This window comes from Gobio gobio (genome assembly GCF_949357685.1).
Source record: "Gobio gobio genome assembly, chromosome: 17".
NCBI classification, from domain to species: Eukaryota; Metazoa; Chordata; class Actinopteri; order Cypriniformes; family Gobionidae; genus Gobio; species Gobio gobio.
Genome location: NC_137110.1, coordinates 50,345,819 through 50,367,676, shown reverse-complemented (window position 1 = coordinate 50,367,676; position 21,858 = coordinate 50,345,819). Strand labels below are relative to the sequence as shown.

At 37.6% G+C, this 21,858-nt stretch overlaps 1 protein-coding gene across 2 annotated transcripts in view; it reads right to left on the bottom strand.

Moving 5' to 3' along the window:
* ralgapb (Ral GTPase activating protein non-catalytic subunit beta) overlaps positions 1 to 7,277 on the bottom strand; it is a 120,514-nt gene extending 113,237 nt beyond the window's left edge. For both annotated transcript variants that reach the window (XM_079841694.1, XM_079841695.1), the window contains exon 1: positions 7,140 to 7,277. The gene's annotated coding sequence lies outside the window, so the exon portion shown is untranslated. The remainder of the gene's footprint in view (positions 1 to 7,139) is intronic.
* Between the last annotated feature and the right edge of the window lie 14,581 nt (positions 7,278 to 21,858).

Below are 21,858 nucleotides of genomic sequence, written 5' to 3'. Positions count from 1 at the left end.
TTAATTTGTTAAAATAATTAATTTTAGCAGATTCTGCAAGGGGTAAGTAAATTATATTTCTTGGTAAATAAAACATTTAATTGCAGAATTTCCAGCAAAAAGAGTAACATCACGACATCTCCCGTTACTGTGATATAGGGCACAATGACCCATTCTGGACCGGTTCAGAACAAGCTTCCTCTTATCAGACATCAGGCTGTGTTTCCACATGCAGAAGTGATGACAGATCATGCAGGACGCAGTTTAGACAACAACGTGTCGATCACCTGATCCTAAACTTAGGGCGTTTTCACACCTGAAAGTCCGAACCGAAGTTCATGTTTTGATACATTTTATACATTTGGTTAGTTTTGTTTTCACATTGCAATTATGCGAGCGCACTAAAGAACTTTACATGACACACTTGTGTCCACTCGTCATCATCTACATTGAAAAAAATTATTATGGCCCGATTAAATTAATCATAATTAATTTGTGCTTGTTTAAATAATTTAAATTTAGTTTTTTTATTTTAATTTTAAAAAAATATATTGGTTTTATGGGAATTGCATGTGTTTTTGTTTAAATCGAGATAAAATAAATTGATTATGACCACTTACGATAAATTTTTTTTAGTAAATTCAACTAATAATTTTTTTCAGTGTACACTGAAAAAAAATGATTATGGCCCTATTAAATTAAGCATAATTAATTTGTGCTCGTTTAAATAATTTAAATTTAGTTTTTTGATTTTAATTTTAAAAAATGAATTGGTTTTATGGGAATTGCATGTGTTTTTGTTCAAATTGAGATAAAATTGATTGCGACCACTTACGATAATTTTTTTTAGTAAATTCAACGAATAATTTTTTTCAGTGTGTGTGGGCGGCATCTGGACACTGATTGGTTTGTAAACGGACGTGCGTCTGACGTCAGCGTCTCTGACAAGAATGAATGAATGGACGCATATCGTTGCCACTATTGAACAGTGCGCATTGCTTGACTATTTTCTTTTCGTTGCGTTTAAAAGTGGACATTTCAAGCTTTATATACACATATTTCTCATGTTTGTGAGACGAGTATCTGCTGAGTTTCAGTTTATTTGAGACGCGCTCCAGTTTATGTGCAAAGCATGTGATCGCTCCCGCGATTATTGTCTGCTATAAACAATTTGCTTCTTATTTATTAAATCCAGGCAATTATCTGATGAAACGTTGATTAAAATTAAGATACAATTTATACAAAACGAAATTCACATTAAAGAAAGGCTTTCTAAGCAAAATCATACAAAATTCAGTTCAAAATCATTTCTGACCTTCTGTCTTCTGACAGATTGCGCATCTTTTCAATCTTCATAATCAATGTAGCTTAGATGAGATTTAAAAAGAACATTATAATATTTAAACATAAACAGGAACTTCCTTTAAAGCTACACTGTGTGATTTTTTCCCCATCTAGTGGTGAAAAGGTATATGACCATCCAGTGAATATTAGTTTCTGTTCCTCTCAATTCCGATTTTGTTTTAACTCCTACAGTGGCCCATTTAGTCCAAGATTAACATGGCTTCCAGTTCGACCTCGTCCACATTCGACACGGTGCCATCGAGTGTTAAACCGCGAAAGGCGAAGCTTGAATTTATGGGTATGTCCCTCTTTGGCTAATGTACTTTCAAGATGGAGGGGCAACATGGCGACCGGCTTTCGAACCCTCACCCGTATGTATTTTCAATGGCATATTATAAACTTACGAGAATACTTTATTATTTGAAAGAAGTAAATATACATTAATGAGCACATATATTTTTGAAAGAACTAAGTGTTTTTAGCTAAGAATAAACTAAAGTTATACAGTGTAGCTTTAAATGCTCTGAAAGCACGAACCATACAGAAAATGCTTTCACACTAGAAACGAACCGAACCTTTGTTCAGTTTGATCCGGACAGAGACTGGCTCTTTTCGTCGGAACAAATTTCGTCTGTTTGGTCCGGCCCGTGGTCAGGGGAGGTTTCACATCTGTAATTTTGATTCGGACCAAACAAGGTAGGTGTGAAAGCGCCCTAAAACAAAACATATAGTCCAGGGCCCGTATTCATAAAGAATCTTAAAGCAAAGAGTAGCTCCTAGTGACAAAACTCTAAGAAAACTCTTAGAAATGTGGGCGTTAACTCTTAAAATTAACTCAAAAATCCTAGTAAAGAAAAAGTCATTCAGAAAGCATCTTAACCCTTAAAGGTCCCGTTTTTTCTGTGTTTTTGAAGCTTTGATTGTGTTTACAGTGTGCAATATAACATGTGTTCATGTTTCGCGTGTAAAAACACAGTATTTTTCACACAATTTAATGATCTGTATAACGCTGTTTTCACTGTCCTCAAAACGGCTTGAAAGATTTCCTTGTTTTATGAAGTCCCTCCTTCAGAAATACGTAACGAGTTCTGATTGTGCCAGCGGTTCCCGTGTTGTGATTGGACAGCAGCTTAGCGCACGTTGCCCGGGAAGGTCGCGCCTCTTACCATAACGGGAGATGAACGCGCTCAAACTACAGCCCCTGAAGGCCAAACAAAGGTGATTTGACTCCGGGATGAAAATAACAGCGTCTCGACGACATGGCGACAAACGCAACCGAACGCAACACTTCCTCTGCTCCACGCGGGAGCAACAAGACCACGCCCCCTTTTTCGCGTATTCTTGTGGGCGGAGGTTAGTCGACAAACTGTTCTACTGACGTCATTAAAGCAGGAAGTACCAGGATGTAGTCCAAACCGGCCGTTCGCTGTAGGCTTTAAAAGGCAACTTCTGTCAAATAAAATATCTCGCTTGGCATTGAACTTTGAGCTTTATAATTTTACAGGTATTATTTATGCTCTAACAGCAACATTACACACTAACTAAAGTTTGAAAAATGGGATCACGAAGAACAGGACCTTTAAAAGAGGTCTTAAGGTCAAATTCTGTTAGGAGCACGGACGAGGACTTTGAAGAGGCTTAAGAGTTTCTTTAGCAGTGGAGAAAATGGCAGAAAGACGAAGAGGGAGAAGAAAGATGGATGACAGTGACTTAATAAAACGCTATAGATTAGATCGTGCAGGGATCATGTTTGTTGCATTAAATCCAACTTTCAAACCACCAATTAATGCCAGCAATTGGAAAGAGTGGAACAATAATTCTAAGATAATCAAATACCTTATGGGAAATTTACAGCATGGTAGGTTTGCTACGATGGTCGGTGTTGCCGGTGTTACCGGTGTCCAGACTCAACACCGGTTACATCACTTGCCCACCGTGGCACCGCCCACCGTCTTTTTGATTTTTTTATAGTAATAAAATAAGTTAGTTCAGTAAAGGCCTGTACACACCGGGACGAATATCGCGCGCGCTTATCGCCAGCGTTTTTCGTGCCGTTTTTCGGCGCGTCTTGAGTGTTCACACCCAAGCGATTTTCACTGGCGCTGCGCCGAGTGAACGTGCACATTCAGTAGATGCGCTCCCGGTACACAAGATGGTGCTGCGGCACTTTAAGCCTCTGACACTCGCTTGTCACACAGAAGAAGAAGAGAGACAGTATTTACGTGCTTGCCAAAACCATAAACATATTATGTATATGGACAAAACCATTCACACACTTTTTGCTAACTGGCAAGCAGCATTAGCAGTTCATCTTCTTCTTTGTCTACTTACTACTTCTTCGTCGTATCAATGTGTGCTTGAGCGCCACCAAGTCGTGTTTTACTGTCACTTCAGCAGCTCCAGGCACGTGAACAAAAGCGCCGATCTCATTGGTCGGACAGTTTTTTACGCGCCGCGTCAAAATAAAAAAACGAACCCGAGGCGTTTTTTTAAAAATGACGCTTTTACGCCTGGCGTTTTGCGCGTCGGTGTGAACACTCACATTGGCGCCCATTGTTTAGTCCCGAGGCGTTAAACGTCGGCGATAAACGCGTGCGAAAATTGTCCCGGTGTGAACAGGCCTTTAGAGAACAGACAATACAAATAAAAACTGAACGTCTCTGCTTAATAACGCAGGATCCGACCGTGAGTCTCGGCAGCGGCAGGAGTCATTCATCAGATTTAAGAGTGAGGAGCTGACGGAGATGATCGCGCAAGATTTGGTTTCAAAGCGAAACGTAAAAGCGCCTATTTAAGGGAGTTTGTCATTTGTTTTGTTGTTGTGTTTTTCATTAAAAATAATAGGCTAATGAACCCACAATTCAAGCAACCCGCAGCCGAATTGGCGCTAATTCAAAACCGAGAGTAAAATGTGCACGGCGCGCATTGTTTACTTTCGCCTGGCTCCGCAGTGCGAGCCTCCGCTACGCTGACTGTGTGCATTTATTTTTGCCGCGCGCTCGTGCGGGTGCGTCGAGTATAAACAAGGCTTTACGGACGAACTGTTATTCATTCATGGCGTGCATCTCAATCATAGACTGATCAATGCTTGATCAGTGCCCTGACTACTGAACTAGGGAACTGATTGAGACGCGCCCATGGCCTCACAGAGCGCGCATTTACAGACGAGCTGTCATTCACGGTGTGTGAATACGCAACACTGGCGCGTTTTCAGTTCAGAGCGCTCGTGTGCATATTACTTTCGGTGCAATTAGTGATTTAAAAGCCTCCGCCGGTGATCCCGGTATTACCGGTGTTGTCACACATCAATTAACCGGTGGGAAAATTTCCTCACCGTCACATCCCTACAGCATGGTAAATAATAAAAGGATTTATATACATGTATATAATGTGTGTGTGAGTGAGAGAGAACGGTAAAATAGGACAATTTGCGCTTGTAATTTCAAAGTGAAGGTTTAGAATAGACCCTATACTTAAAAGCGCTCCTTTTTTCCCCTTTTTGGACAACCAACCAATCACAGTCTTCAAAAGACTGTGTCATACGTAGCAACGGGGTTAGCCCCGCCTCTTCACTAAGATAAACGTTTTTGTATTTTCCTTGCTCAGAGTTGCTCTCAGATCAGTCCCGAATAGCTCTTAAGCTAAGACTCCTACGTAAACGTTTTTCAGCTAAATTAGGAGTTTTCTGAGAGGACTCTTAGAATCTTAATGAATACGGGCCCAGGTCCGCTTAGAGGTCACAGAACTTTCTGCAGAGTCAAGAGCTCCAGACCTCCTGTGGCCTTCAGATGAGCTCAAGAACAGTGTGTAGAGCTTCATGGAATGGGTTTCCATGGCCGAGCTGCTCATCCAAGCCTTACATCAACAAGTGCAATGCAAAGCGTGGGATGCAGTGGGGTAAAGTGCGCCGCCACTGGACTCAAGAGCAGACGTGTTCTCTGAGTGACCAATCACGCTTCTGGACGAGTCTGGGTTTGGCGGTTAGTCAAGTCAAGTCAAAGCATTAGATCAGTAATTTAGTTTATATGGTTAATTTAGTTTAATAATTAGATTTATTTGGATATTTAGTTGAAAATGTTGTGTCCCCAACTGAGCAAGCCAAGCCAGAGGCAACAGTGGCAAGGAAACCAAAACCCCATCAGGAGCAGAATGGAGGAAAATTAACCTTGGGAGAAACCAGGCTCAGTCGGGGGGGGCAGTTCTCCTCTGGCCAATTAACAAGCAGCGTATGATTATTATTCTGACAACTTTACAGGTCAGAGGTCATAATAGATCGGAATATTTGAAAGATCGGAGTCATCACACGGAGACGGGTTTATTGAGGATGATGTGAAGATTAAATAATTATTAAATAGGAATAATCGAAAGATCGGAGGCAACACGCCGGAGAACGGGACTTCCCTGACTGCATTGTACCAAGTGTAAAGTTTGGTGGAGGGGGGGATTTTGGGATGTGGTTGTTTTTCAGGGGTTGGCCCCTTAGTTCCAGTGAAAGGACCTCTTAATGCTTCACCAAGACATTTTGGACAATTTCATGCTCCCAGTTTTGTGGGACCAGTTTGGGGACGGCCCCTTCCTGTCCCATTAAACCCTACGGATGAAGAATGGGAACCTCATGTGCATGTAAAGGCAGACGTCCCAAAACTTTTGGCAATATAGTGTGTATATACCCATGCATATTCATTATTTGATGTTTCCCTTGACTGAATCATTACAGCATTTTATATATATAATTTAAATGGCACTGTAAAACACAAAATAATGCCATGGTTCGTGTCTAAAAACACGGTGCAGTATTTTTAGTATTATTATAAAGTACTGTGACATTACAAAGCTGTATATCATGACACCTAAATGGCACATCAAAATAATATCTGGCTAAAATACTCATGTACCAGGTATTTACATGTTACTTCAAGGTACTTTAAAGAACACCATATCCTCTACTTTCACCGCATTTGTTATTTATACAAACTATAACCCTTCCTAAAATCATGAGATTATTTTCTACTTCCGTAGCCGATCTGTATGTTAGCCTCCATGTTAACCTAACGGTTACCAGTCAGTGACGCTTTAAATCTAATCACACACTTTCATATTCATATTTATACATTCATTTTACCCCCTTATATAATTTAAGTGAGAATAACACTCGTTTTATCAAGGAATGTGAAAGGCTACGGTTTATTAGCAGCTAAGCTAACAACACAGACTGATTCCCAATGGTGACTGGGATTAAAACCACCGAATTTATCGATACACAGATTCACAAAAGGCAGAATTACCTTCCCAGCTTTTAAATAAACCAGAAAACACATGAAATCGTCTCTAGTATTTGACGTTTTCTCCAGATTTGGCGCGAATCAATCTCATGCATGTTCGTTTGACAGTTGATTCCAGTCTCACGAGCGCTTCAAAACAAACAAATGACAGCCGTCAATCATCGGTCAACACTTCTTCAAAGACATTGACCTTTAAATCTAAGATAGTATTAAAGAGCTTTGTGTATACATTAGCAGGCCGCAATGCGGGACTGTGGCCGTGTCTTAAAATCTACAACGCTTGCTAACTAGGTAGCGCACTTGGGCTCAAGACGAAGCTAATTGGACGCTGCTAAGTAGGAAGCTAACAAATTCCAGTGTCTACTTTGCCTCAGAATACTGACTAAATAGCCAGCACACTTGGATTTGAAACTAGAGTGCTCAAACGTGCTGTCTATGTAGGCAGCGCACTCGATTTTGAGCCCGACCCGTGTGACAGTTGTCCGGAGCGGAGTCCCACAAACGCAACACAGACATATGAATAAACCGCGTTACCTGATTCGGTTCACATATCAATCAGCCGCTCGTTCTGGTGATTTCGCCGGGGAAACGGGTTTGATCGAGCAGCATGTTTGTCGGTAGACCCGATGAGATCAGATCCGCTCCTCCATCGTCTGCACGGGCGGAGGGGGTTTGGCTGGCTGCAGTGGCTCTGATGTGAACGGCGATGTCCGATTCGCGAATGAATCGTTCATTTGAGCCGGTTCTTTCGAAGGCGATTCAATCGCACAGATTCGCATCAGACGACGCCGATGGATGATGGAAACATACAAAACGCCACAATATTATTATACACGATTGTCTGTCAGGTAAGAAACACAATCAGGGTCTCAATCGCAGCGCCAATGTCAAATAGTATCAAAATCACACCACTAAATACAGTAACAACGGCCTAGTTTTTCGTCGAAACCCTTTTCCCAGACGCCGATGAGGCTTTTTAAAGGGGTGGTAAACCACGATTTCACTATTCTAACTTTAGCTAACGTGTAATGTTGCTGCTTGAGCATAAACAACATCTGCAAAGTTACAACGTTCAAAGTTTAAAGCAAAGGGAGATATTTGCTTTTAAAGAAATCAGTTTCTAAGAACTACAGCAAACGGCCAGTAGGCGACTACACACATTCCTCCAGGGTTGGTGACATCACCAGGCTCAATATTTACATAAACCCCTCCTCCGAGAATATTAAATAAGGGGGGGGTGAGGCCATTTTGTATTGCGGCGCTGTTGTGGTATAGTTAGGCTGGAGTGTTGTTGCCGCGATGCAGAGGAAACGCTGTTATTTTCATCCGGATTGCAGGTCTGGGGTACTTGCTTTGTTCAGCCTTCCTTGGGACGGGGGTGCGTTGCAGAGCGTTTAACATAAAACATGTTATATGCACGTGTGTTTGAGTCAGCGGGGAACAGGCGCGCGCACGGGGCTCCCTGAAGCACATCTAACAGAGGAGAACATCCACCGTCTTCGCGATTTCAATGCCAGATTTGCACAACGTCAGCTGCGTGAAAAAACACTGCCGGTGCGTGGATGCACGACGCGCGCGCTGCACATTTCACGGAGGACAACACAATCTTCCACAAACTTCGCGAGTTCAATACAGGATATGCACAACGGCTTGTCCTGAAAGCTGGATTTACAAACAGAAGCTGTTCACGGGCCACAACCTGTAAGTCTGATTTATTTTTCATCAATGTGTTTTCCTGTAATAGGTTAATTGTACGTTGTAGCAAGGAAGTAAACAGATGACAGCGCTGTTCTGCACACCAGTCTGTTAAATGCTCATTCATACTTAACGTTATCCGACGAACACCTAACGTTACAAACACTAACGTTAAAATCTCAACAGCGAACCTGACATTAGTGTAAATGATTCTTTGATTAGAGCTTTTATGTATTGTTTATCTTCAGGCTTGCTAAACATGGTTCTGTGTGTGATTTGGCTAACTTACTAGTTAAAGCCAGTGCTTAGTGTTTGTTTTGGGTTAGTTCTTGCGACAGATATTTGGCTATAATCGTTCTAAAAATACAAAAGTTAAAGTGCCATTCAGTAGCGATCATTATAGATCCGCAGTCTTTACTCTTGAGGACTGAACAGGTTCTGCTCGATCATCTTCACTCAAATGTTCTGGGTCTGATTCGGGCTCATATGGTTTTATTGACGCCGTTGTTTCTAATGCTGACCAAAGCACAGCCTCAGGTAAGGGGCGTGACGTTTCCGACAAACGTACACTGCGGTTAGCGAATCACAACACACTGGGCCAGCTAACCAATCTGAGCCCACTGCGTATTTTTGAGGGACTGGCTTCATACAACCCGGAAAGCATCAGACCGTTTTACAAGGAGGGACAGAGCAGTGTAGAATAAAGGTCAAATATATGAAAAATAAGGCAATTTTTTTTTAAACGAAGCATGAATACATGTTACAGTGCACCCCACAAACACAGTCATGCCTTCAAAAGAATGTGTTTTACCACCCCTTTAACGGTGCAACGGCGTTTTTAAAAAAAAAATGTATGTACATATTTAACACTATACTTTGTATTATATTACTTTCCCTTCGATTAAAAAAGCGTGATTTCGCTTTACCGCCACCTTTTCACACACTTTGATGACGCGTTCTTAACGGTCATCAGCATCGTAAATCCTGCAAAGTTTTATATATATATTAATTATGTACATATATAACATTATACTTTGTATTATATTACCTTTGCATCCAATAAAAAATCTAGGGTGATTTATTTTTACCGCCATCTTTTCACAGAGGATGACGCGTTTTTTTAACGTTCATCAGCATCGTAAATCCTGCAGTTTTTATATTTATATATATATATATATATATATATATATATATATATATATATATATATATATATATATATATATATATATATATATATTTAAAATGTATGTACATTCATAACACTATACTTTGTATTATATTACTTTCCATCCAATTAAAAAAAGGGTGATTTCGCTTTACCGCCCCTTTGCACACATTTTGATGACGCGTTTTAACGTTCATCAATGAAATCCTGGAACGTTTTTTATATATATATATATATATATTTTAATTATGTACGTTTATAACAATATACTTTGTATTATATTACCTTTAGATCCAATAAATAAATAAAAAACTAGGGTGATTTATATTTACCGCCACCTTTTCACAGACTTATGACGCGTTTTAACGGTCATCAGCATCGTAAATCCTGCAAAGTTTTTATATTTTCATTTTTTTAAATGTATGTACATTTATAACACTATACTTTGTATTATATTACCTTGCATCCAATAAAAAACTAGGGTGATTTATTTTTATCGCCACCTCTTCACAGACTGATGACGCGTTTTAACGTTCATCAGCATCGTAAATCCTGCAGTTTTTTAATATTTATATATATTTTTTAATTAATGTACATTTATAACACTATACTTTGTATTATATTACCTTTACATCCAATAAAAAAAATTAAAAAAAATAGGGTGATTTCTATTTACCGCCACCTTTTCACAGACTGATGACGTGTTTTAACGGTCATCAGCATCTTAAATCCTGCAACATTTTTATATTTAAATTTTTTTTTATGTATGTACATGTTTAACACTATACTTTGTATTGTATAACCTTTGCATCAAATTACAAAAACTAGTTTACGCTGTAAAGTTGACAACTTTTCTCTCCTCCGACTGCTGTTTTGTTCGATATCTCTCTATTTTTTCCATGGTATAGTAATGGCGTCAGACAGTAATAATTTGATTAATATTATTACACTTAAAGATTAGTATATTCATGAGATGGCATAATGGTAATAATTTTATCAAATTAGCATATGTCTAAAAAAAAATCACACATGATAAAACATTTTATTTGTTTTATTCGTAAATACACCCAACATCATGTATGTTTTAATCTCATTTAGAACATTGATCTTAATACAATATTTAAAATCGGACATTTTCTGTGAACGAATCGTTTGAATTGAGACGGTTCATTAAAACGAAGCATCCTAACGAATCGACTCGTTCAAGTGAATCATCTGACTTCGCTATGCTCCTCCTACAGGAGCGCAAAAACTTCTGAGGAGGGGAAGACATATATTAAGAGAAATATATTCAGGGCAGGTGTTGAATGTCACGCAGTTTAAAATGATCAAATGTTTTTGGGACTGTTTGCTGTAATTGAGTCGCTGTTCTCTAATATGAATAATGTTGAAAACAGCGCCCTCGCCTGGAAGAGAACATCAAATGCGCCCTTTCACGTGTGTTTTCTACCAAATCGTCACAAAGCAAATTAACTGCAATTTAATTATAATGGCTTTTCATTCTCACTTCAAAGCAATTCCTTTATTTTAAAGCCAATCTGTAAATATCCAAAACACAATAAAATTGGATAAATTGTGCAGTCATTAACTAGTTATTTAGTAAACGAGCCCTCACAAACATGGTTTAACCTTACGTTTTGGTATTAAATTAGATGTAAATTATATGTAACTGACTATAAAAAGTCATGAACAGTCTTGAAGAATAAAATGTAATGAGTTTTAACAGTTTAACCGGCCCATGCTAGCTAGAATTGTGTCAAAATATAATTGTAATTATTAATACCTGCAGTTGTCTCTGTAAATTCATAAATCTTTGTGAATTATGCTTTTAGAATGTTTTTTAATTTTTTGATGACCACAGTGGTTAAAGGGATAGTTCACCCAAAAATGAAAATTAGCCCATGATTTACTCTCCCTCAAGTCATGTATATATGACACAATCAGAGTTATATTAAAATCCTGGCTCTTCCAAGCTTTATAATGGCAGTGACTTGATGGGTCGTTTTTGAAGTCCATAAAAGTGCATCTATCCATCATAAATGTGCATCTATCATCATAAAAGTGCATCTATCTATCATAAATGTGCATCTATCCATCATAAATGTGCATATATCCATCATAAAAGTGCATCTATCCATCATAAAAGTGCATCTATCTATCATAAATGTGCATCTATCCATCATAAATGTGCATCTATCCATCATAAATGTGCATCTATCCATCATAAAAGTGCATCTATCCATCATAAAAGTGCATCTGTCCATCATAAAAGTGCATCTATCCATCATAAAAGTGCATCTGTCCATCATAAAAGTGCATCTATCATCATAAAAGTGCATCTATCCATCATAAAAGTGCATCTATCATCATAAAAGTGCATCTATCCATCATAAAAGTGCATCTGTCCATCATAAAAGTGCAGCTATCCATCATAAAAGTGCATCTGTCCATCATAAAAGTGCATCTATCCATCACAAAAGTGCATCTGTCCATCATAAAAGTGCATCTATCCATCATAAAAGTGCATCTGTCCATCATAAAAGTGCATCTATCATCATAAAAGTGCATCTGTCCATCATAAAAGTGCATCTATCCATCACAAAAGTGCATCTGTCCATCATAAAAGTGCATCTATCCATCACAAAAGTGCATCTGTCCATCATAAAAGTGCATCTATCCATCACAAAAGTGCATCTGTCCATCATAAAAGTGCATCTATCCATCATAAAAGTGCATCTGTCCATCATAAAAGTGCATCTATCATCATAAAAGTGCATCTGTCCATCATAAAAGTGCATCTATCCATCACAAAAGTGCATCTGTCCATCATAAAAGTGCATCTATCCATCATAAAAGTGCATCTGTCCATCATAAAAGTGCATCTATCCATCACAAAAGTGCATCTATCCATCATAAAAGTGCATCTGTCCATCATAAAAGTGCATCTATCCATCATAAAAGTGCATCTATCATCATAAAAGTGCATCTGTCCATCATAAAAGTGCATCTATCCATCATAAAAGTGCATCTATCCATCATAAAAGTGCACTTTTATGATAGATAGATGCACTTTTATGATGGACAGATGCACTTTTATGATGGACAGATGCACTTTTATATCGGCATTGGCGTATATGCCGCAGATATGAATGCGCGCCCACACATCTCACAGTGTGCAAGTATCATCGTAAACATAGTCGGTTATGTCTTAAGTGAACGTAAACATGAAATTTGCCATTCACCACCAGCGTTTTTGGTAATTTTCACAAGTTTCATGGCCCACACAGGGCTCCAGAGTGCGACTAAATGGTCGCATTTTGCGACTAAAATTTGAGAGTGTGCGACTGAATTTTACATCCAGTCGCACATGTGCGACCAGTAAATTTGCCTGCTATCGGTACTGGATAAATTAAGAAAATACACTTACTAATTATAATTGATAGACGTTATGTCTGGCAAATTCTATCTTTGCCAGCCGTTTCTATATTAAATAATTTGTCCGTGATGCATTTTTGCCATTCGCAATCCAGAAGAGAGAGAGAGAGAAAGCGAGCGAGCTCTCACGTGGAGCTGCAGCGAACACAACACCACAGTCAGCTTAATGAGTGAGGATGGCCAAGAGAACTACACAGAAGTTTAGTCTACTTAAACTTTAGGGATGTGCTGTGATATTAATCTCATTTTATTTTCGATTTTGGCTTCCAAGAATTATAAAAACTATTCCTATAGCCGTGTTCCGTCGAGCGCGATCCTTCCCTTCACAGCTGCGCTGTCATTTCTCCCTAAACCTAAACTAAACGTCAGATTCAGTGATTGTTGTAAACTGCAGTCTCTACTGTTGCTAAACTGCGGGATGTGTGTGATAATAAAGAGCTATTAAATGCACAATAATCCGCGCAAGAGATGCTGTTTCCAACTTCAAGGCGGCTTATGTGTGTGTGCTGCGAAATGGACCGACTTGCAGTTAATATTTTAGGCTTCGTGTGCGCGTCTAAACCATCAAATAAACAACAAATAGCCGGTGTCAAATTGACCGGATTGGAGAGTAGTTATTTTAACAGTTTATATCTTAAATGGGCGTAAATAGTTTGGAGAAATAGGAGAATATGATATTATTAGTTCTACATTCGATCGGTCTTAAAGGGGCAGCGTCTAATAAACATGCTGACGATTGAGCCATTAATTCGAATCGAACAAAAGGCAAATAGAAAATATTCACATCTCTTGAATTAATAACTTTAGCTTTTATAAGCATTAATCTATCAATTTAAACAGTGAAAACTATGCAGTGTTATTTTACATTTCATTACTTTATTAGATTTCTTTGTAGGTTTGTTCTTTACTGTAATATTAATGTTAGCAGACCTTCAGAATGCCTGCACACTGGTCCATTTACAAATAGATGTTTTATATTTTTGTTCAAACTTTGCGGTTTCTTTTGCTATATATATTTTACTTTTCAGATTATAAAGCCATGTTAATTATGCTCTTAATTATGTTTTTTTTTTTTATATATAAAAAAAAAAAGTATACTAAAAAGAATCGGTAAGAATACTGTTAAAGTACCGGATCGATAAGCAGTATCGGTAAGAGTAGTAATACCATTAAAACCTTAACGATACAGATCCCTATTAGTAATACAGTGGAAATTAGTAGATTTGGTTAGCATGTTGATTTACGGTGTGCGCCCCTAAAATTTCTGGTTGTGCCCCTAAAATTTTCAGTTGGGGGCCACTGTGCTCCAAGTGAAAAAAGTTAGTCTGGAGCCCTGCCACAGAATATCTTGTATGAATATCTGAACCTGCAATATATCAAAAGAAAGAACAGACCCTCTGCTTTATTCTGGCTTCATGCATTATTTTTTATCAACTCTTGAATGTGGGTAACATTTTGAGCAAAAAGCTGAGAAAATCGAGAAAAGGTCGACCGATAGTGGATTTTACAGATACCGATAACTAGGTTGGACCGCATTTGCTGATAACCGATTAATCGACCGATGGTTTTTTAAATGGATACTGGATTAAAAAACATAACAAGTAAAACAGTGCTGGACTTTATTACAAGAAATAAAAGAACATTACTGATCCATGAAAACATATAAATATAATGAGACGTTCTAACAGAACAAATTCCACAGAAAATAATTAAATATTACAGGTCAAATTTGTTTCTTTAGCTATAACCTAGATACATGCATGTACATTTTCGTAGGTAACCCTATGCAAGTCCATATGCAATGTATTAGCTTACGTGAACTATAAGCATTATGCAATAAAAATTTTTACAACATGTATTAATATGAGCAATACAGTTGTACCTTGATCATCCATGTTAGTTCATAGTGCATTAACCAAAGTTAACAGATAAATTACAAATTCAAACTCAATTTAATGTTGAAATGAACGTACTAACAATGAACAATACTTCCACAGCATTTATTAACCTTAGTTAATGTTACAAAAATTGAATATTATTGTAAAGTGTGACCATTTCATACAAATCCAACCAGTCTGCTTTTTTAGAAGGCGATTATCTAATAAAAACGAATGCGCTTCTGCTTTGTTTATGTTTCTGTCGGCAGCGTGACGATACAGTTTGAAAAACTATCGGTGTGGATTTTTGCTGATAACCGATTGTTCCACCAATCAGCTATCAGTGCCGATTAATCGGCAAAACCGATGAATCGGTCGACCTGTAGACTACATCCAGATAAGATTTAGAACGATGATCGTAACACAGATGGAGTAAATCGATTCACAGTCCTAAAGCTCATCCTGGGTCGACATGGGTCGTTTTGATTTATATGCTGTTTAATGTTGATAATCGCGTTATTTTACATATGCATCTGCTGTTTCTGCTTCTTCTTCACCTGTGTTTTGATCAGGAGATTCAGTACTCGTTCAGAAAATGTGTAATAGCGCCCCCTGCCGTATAACAGTGGAAACATGGAAAGCAGGAAAATCTTGTCAATGGCAGGGAAGCGTTTTCTCATAAAAGATGAGATAATAAAAGACAGGGAAAAAAATCACTCACTGCTCTTGACTGAATAACTTTAATAATGTTTCATCTATATTTATACAGTGAAGACTATGAAATGATGTAATGCTTTTTTCTCAGTCGGTCAGAACAAAAGTGCCGTTACTTGTTCAGATGACATTTTCCGGTGAAACATATTATTTTGGTCGTACTTCCAAGACAAAGTATCTGTAATTACCGAAGTACAGCATCCACACCGGTGCGGTGACTGACTGACAGACACACACACTCCTCAAAGATTCATCAGATTCATCCGCGCTGAGGAACCCACGTAAAGATGGTAATTCCACAAATAACTGCAATTGCAGGTTTCAAACAGAGATGGCGACAAAGAAGCAAAACTCAGTGACCACAGTGACTCTACAATAATTTTACGAAGCGACGACAATAGTTTTTGTGCGCAAAAAAAAATCTAAATAACACCTTTATCCAACTTGTTCTTGTCTTCCGTGTGTGCCTCCACGACGCATGCGCGAGAATATGACGCAGATCCGGCGTTCGGACACATGACCCAGAAGAGATTTGTTTACAATCAGAGGAAGACGCGCGTGTCTAAGCTGTTGAATTCTACATTGATCGTGCTTTAGGTCTCGGCGTAGTTCTCAAAATGGGACTAAAGTGTGCATTTCATGGATTCCCGAACGCTGGCGCTTTGTCATATTCTCACGCATGCGTCGTGGAGGCACACGGAAGACAAGAAGAGGTTGAATAAAGGTGTTATTTAGATTTTTTTTGCGCACAAAAACTATTGTCGTCACATTGTAAAGTTATTGTAGAGCCACTGTGGTGAGATGGACTTTGTAACAACGTTTTTAGTGCCTTTTCTGGGTCTTGTGAGTGTAAATGTACTGAATGCCAATGGAGGCCTGTCTGAAGACTTTCTCAGCTTTCAACAAAAATATCTTCATTTGTGTTCCGAAGATGAACGGAGGTCTTACGACATGAGGGTGAGTAATTAATGACAGAATTTTCATTTTTGGGTGAACTAACCCTTTAAGCTTGCAAAAATGAATTGAGCACAAAATCAGCATTTTACAGGATCATGTGACACTGAAGACTGGAGTAATGATGATTTGATCACAGGATATAAATTACACTTTACTATATTTTCACATAGAGAACAGCTGATCTACACTGGAGGAATATTCACAATTTTTACTGTATTTTTGATCGCATAAATACAGACATGGTGAGCAGAAGAGACTTGCATCTCTAGGTTTCGGACAGCACTGTGTAGTGTGCAGTGTAGTGCACTAGATGGCAGCAAGTTCACATGGGAAACGTGTGCATTATGTGAATGTGACTGCAGACGGGCCGCTGTCAGGGGATCCACCCATAAACCAGCCGTCCCAGGCCTGTGGATGTGCTCCGTCCCCCGAAATGCTCATATGTGCATTCTCAGTATGACAAGATCAAACATTACGTGGTGAGAATATGTGGAGAGTAAAATAAAATCACATGGGACAATAATGCATGAGGATTGGAATGACTATTGATTGTTATTCCATAAATAAGCTATACGGTGGCAATCGTTGATGAGAAGTAGGGGAGTATTTTCCAGTTGCCATATCAACATTATTAGAGAAAAAATGGCACCAAAATTAAAAACATCTTTGGAAGATATCTCAGTAAATGTCCTACTTTTTTTGTGTTTATTTAAAATGAGACAAATCTGATATTATTGTAATCTTATAGAAGTGTAACGATATATCGTTAATCGGCGTATGTATCGTTGATATAGAGTTGTTTTATCCAAGGCTCAACTTGCTGTATTTATAAGGTATAATTCACCCAAAAATGTCAATTCTGTCATCATGTACTCACCCTCATAACTCATAAACACAAATGAAGATATTCTTTATAAAACCTGAGAGATTTCTGTCCCTCCGTTTAAAGTCCATTCCTCTCAAACTCAAAAGAGCCTATAAATGTCATAAAGGCATCAATCGAGTGTCTAATCCAGATCTCCTGAAGAGACACGATGGCTTTATACGATGAACAGATTCACAGACGCACATACTGTAGTAAACACGGATGTTCAAAAGATCGTGTGAAATCAACATGAGTTTAAGTTGTGTGATTATTCAAAGCATTTTAGATGGTTTATTCTTACATGTATAGTGCATTAAAGGATTAGCTCACTTTTAAATAAACTTTTGCTGATAATTTACTCACCCCCATGTCATCCAAGATGTCTTTCTCTCTGCAGTCGAAAAGAAATTACGGTTTTGGATGAAAACATTCCAGGATTTTTCTCCATATAATGGACTTCAATGGGCTCCAAACGGTTCAGACGTTGAATAAGGGTCTTATCTAGCCAAACGATCAGTTTCTGCGAGAAACCGAGCAGTATTTATGCTATTATTTTACCTCTTATCAGACGAACGTGATCATCTCTGAGCTCAGCCATAACTTCCGCCAAGTGAGGTCAAAATACTGGCCTTGAAAGTATCGGTATCGTATCGATGTGCGAGAAGTGGTATCGCACATCCCTATAGTTTGCAGAGTTTCAGTGACATTATTACATTAAATGACTATACAGGTGCTGGTCATATAATTAGAACATCATCAAAAAGTAGATTTATTTCACTAATTCCATTCAAAAAGTGAAACTTGTATATTACATTCATTCATTACACACAGACTGATATATTTCAAATGTTTATTTCTTTTAATTTTGATGATTATAACTGACAACTAAGGAAAATCCCAGATTCAGTATCTCAGAAAATTAACTTTTTAATAAAAAAAAGCCATTTATTTGAAAAAGTTAATAATAATATTTTAGTTGTCTTGTATATAGAGCTGTCATATTACAGTATACCCCTCCTATGGGGCATGTTGTCACATTTTACTTCCATTCTTTCAGGGTAAATCAAGAAAAAAGCATACACTGATTAATCAAACAAAACCACATAATTGTACTAGACGTGTGGAATTAATGTGGGAAAAAATTGTGGATTTACACAAACTGAGAAAGTCAAAAAGCGTCTCCCCTACATGCAAATGTAAACCCCTACATGAACAGACAGGAGTTTGAGTGTGCACTTGTTAGTGAACGTGATCGTGCTTCTTTTCCACCTTGATTGCAATCTAACAGTGAGTTTCTTCTTTTCATGGTGAGACGACCCCTTTATTCAAACCCAGCCTCTGTGTTCGTGTCCCTGAAACAAATCATTTACATGTGAAATCACGCTATAGTGTCTCTTAGCCTAATAATGCTGCTGTGTTTTGTACAGTATAGCTGCTGATTGCTAGAAAACACTTTGTTTGGCATGAATAGTAAAGACGTGTTTGGTCCATACTTACCAATGTGATTGAAAACCCTTTATATTGCAGTGAGACACAATAAGGCTGATTTACATTGGGTGCGTTTTCCCCTTTTCAAAAACGGAGAGGTTCACTTTAAATGCAGACTGCTGAACATTTATATTTTATATTAATGTTTGGCTTTGTTTATGGGTCTGGAGAGAGATGTGTGCACATTCATGAGTCGCTTTATTAAAGGTGAAGTCTGTCATTTCTGCTCCAGAAAAGTCATCAAATGTAATTGCAAAAATAACTCGATTTTGAATTTTCTGAAGAAAACGATTCTAGGCGGTTTCTTGGGTATTCTGGGTCAGCAAAACAACTACACAACTGTGTTTAATATTTAGTTTGTTACGATCTCCAATCCTAAATATGAGCAAATGTATTATTTTTACATTTTCACAACTCTTTCCCTTTATTAAGGTTCTTTGTGGAACCAAAAATGGTTATGGCATCAATGCAAAAACAGCTTTTGGATACCTTCAGTATGTTACATTTTGAAAATATTATGCATTAGCATTTCTTGTTGATTTGAAGCCTGGATGGGAAAAAACAGCACACTTCACAAAAATGCCTTTTTATAATTTTTTTGTACTATTTTTTATGTTTTTGAAAGTAGTCTTATGCTTAAAAAAAATTATAATAAATAATTAAAATTAAGATACAATTTACACAAAATGAAATTCGCTGTAAAGAAAGCAATTCACTTTCTACAAAACAAAACTCGATAAAACAAACTTTGATATTAAATTAAAAAAATAACATGAGGCTATAATATTTAAACATCAATATGAAGAAAAATACATTTGACTGGTACTATATTTATAGCATCTGATCAGACATTTGCGAATAAAAGCTTTATTGATGTGACACTAGGCTCTTTTACAATAAACACGTTATAACTAGGGCTGTCAAAAGATTAATCGCAATTAATCGCATCCAAAATAAAAGTTTGTGTTTGCATAATATATGTGTGTGTACTCTGTTAATTATTATTTATATATAAATACACACACAAGCATGTATATATTTAAGAAACAAATATTATTTTTATATATAAAACATTTATATATATTATAGATTATATAAATGTATATACAGTATATACATGCAAATATTTCTTAAATATATACATGAATGTGTGTGTATTTATATATAAATAATAATTAACAGAGTACACACACATATATTATGTAAACACAAACTTTTATTTTGGATACGATTAATCGCGATTAATCTTTTGACAGCCCTAGTTATAATTTGTCCAAATGACGCATGGATCGTCAGTATTTGAATCTGAAAGAGCGCGTGATTTGTGGGCGTGGTCGCATTACCGGATAATGAAGTGGCTCCTGGGTGACTGACATCTATCTCTTTTCACACAGATTACATAAACACAGAATATTTGTTTTCGAATTGGGTTACATTGTTTAAAACCTGACATTTCAACGTTTCTTTAGACATATGTCTCATGTTTGTGAGACAAGTATTCACTAAGCTAGAGTTCCTTTTCTGAAGACTATCTGAATGAACGTCTTTGACAGAGAGGCTGCAGATCGCGCATCATGTTTGTTTTCTTTATTTTGAAAAAAGCAAAATATTTAGTTTTTATTGTGATTGTACACAAAAAAATAGAAACTTAACAGATTATAATGATGTATAACACTTGCCTGAATGAGTTATTTGAGTCTCGTTGGCACTGATAAGAAAAAAAAGTGAGCCGATCGCGCCGGCGCGTCCGCCGACTCGAGTGGGTTAAAGGGATAGTCCACCTTAAATTGAAAATTAAGTCATCATTTATTTACCATGGTGTTGTTCTAATGCAGTATGTCGTTCTGTCTTTTTCGGACCACAATAGGGTATTTTAATGCTTTCAAATGCTTGTTCATATAATGGCAGTGAAAAGCAAGTTTTTTAAAGGGGTCCTATATGCCCCTTTTTACAGTGTGTGTGTGTGTGTGAAGCTTTAGCTCAAAATATCCCACAGATAATTTTTATAGCATGTTAAAATTGTCACTTTTTGAGGGTGAGCAAAAACGTGCCGTTTTTGTGTGTGTCCCTTTAAATGCAAATGAGTTGTTGCTCCCTGCCCCCCTTTCAGGAAGAGGGCGGAGCTTCAAGAGCTCGTGTTAGCAGCTCAGATTACCTCACACACTGAAAGTGTCAGAAACTGTTCAGCCTTTTATGTTCAAACCGGAGTTGGGACAATGATGGAGAGACTCAAGAAGAAGAGACAACATGTAGAACGAGACAGGACTGAAGGGTTAGATGATGAATTTATGCAAATCTTCAAGTCATTGATTAGCACATTCTGTCATGATCATCTATAAAGCGCTGGTGTGGAAACGGTTGAACCAGAGAATATCTGAAGAGAGAACAGGGATAGTTTAGTTTAATTACGGTTATAACTTATGTTGTCATGACGTGCTATTGCATTTGTGCTCATACTGTATTAATAAATGTGAAAGACGGATTGACAGCTTGAGCAACTCCCAAATGTGCTCGACAACAACTCTTCCTCCTCTCAACATGTTCATGTCAATTATGTAAATGATAGGGTTAGTGATGTCACTAACTCGTTGTAGTCCTTTCCAGCCGTTTGTTGTAGTCCTTAAAAAGCGATTTCCATAAAAGAAAATATCTCCCTTTGCTTTGAACGCTGAGCGTCGTAACTTTGCAGATGTTGTTTATGCTCAAACAGTGACACTACACACTCACTAAAGCTACACAAGTCAAATCATTATCAACCGCCCCTTTTACCAATTAAATGCATTAGCGCTTTTAGCGACCCAGATCTATATCTAACATGGATAGATCTATACCTGACGCGATAATATATAAAACTCCTGATATTAGAGCAACAATTACAGAAGAATAAAATAAAACATATTTCATTACCTTTTGGAGCTTGGAAGGGTTCAGTTTGAGCAGATGTTTTATACCATCATCAGAGCTACATTCTGCATCTGGCTCATATTCGCCGTCTCACGCATATTCTCAAAACTCATTATCAGCGTCTTCAAAAATCAATATTTTGATAATTGA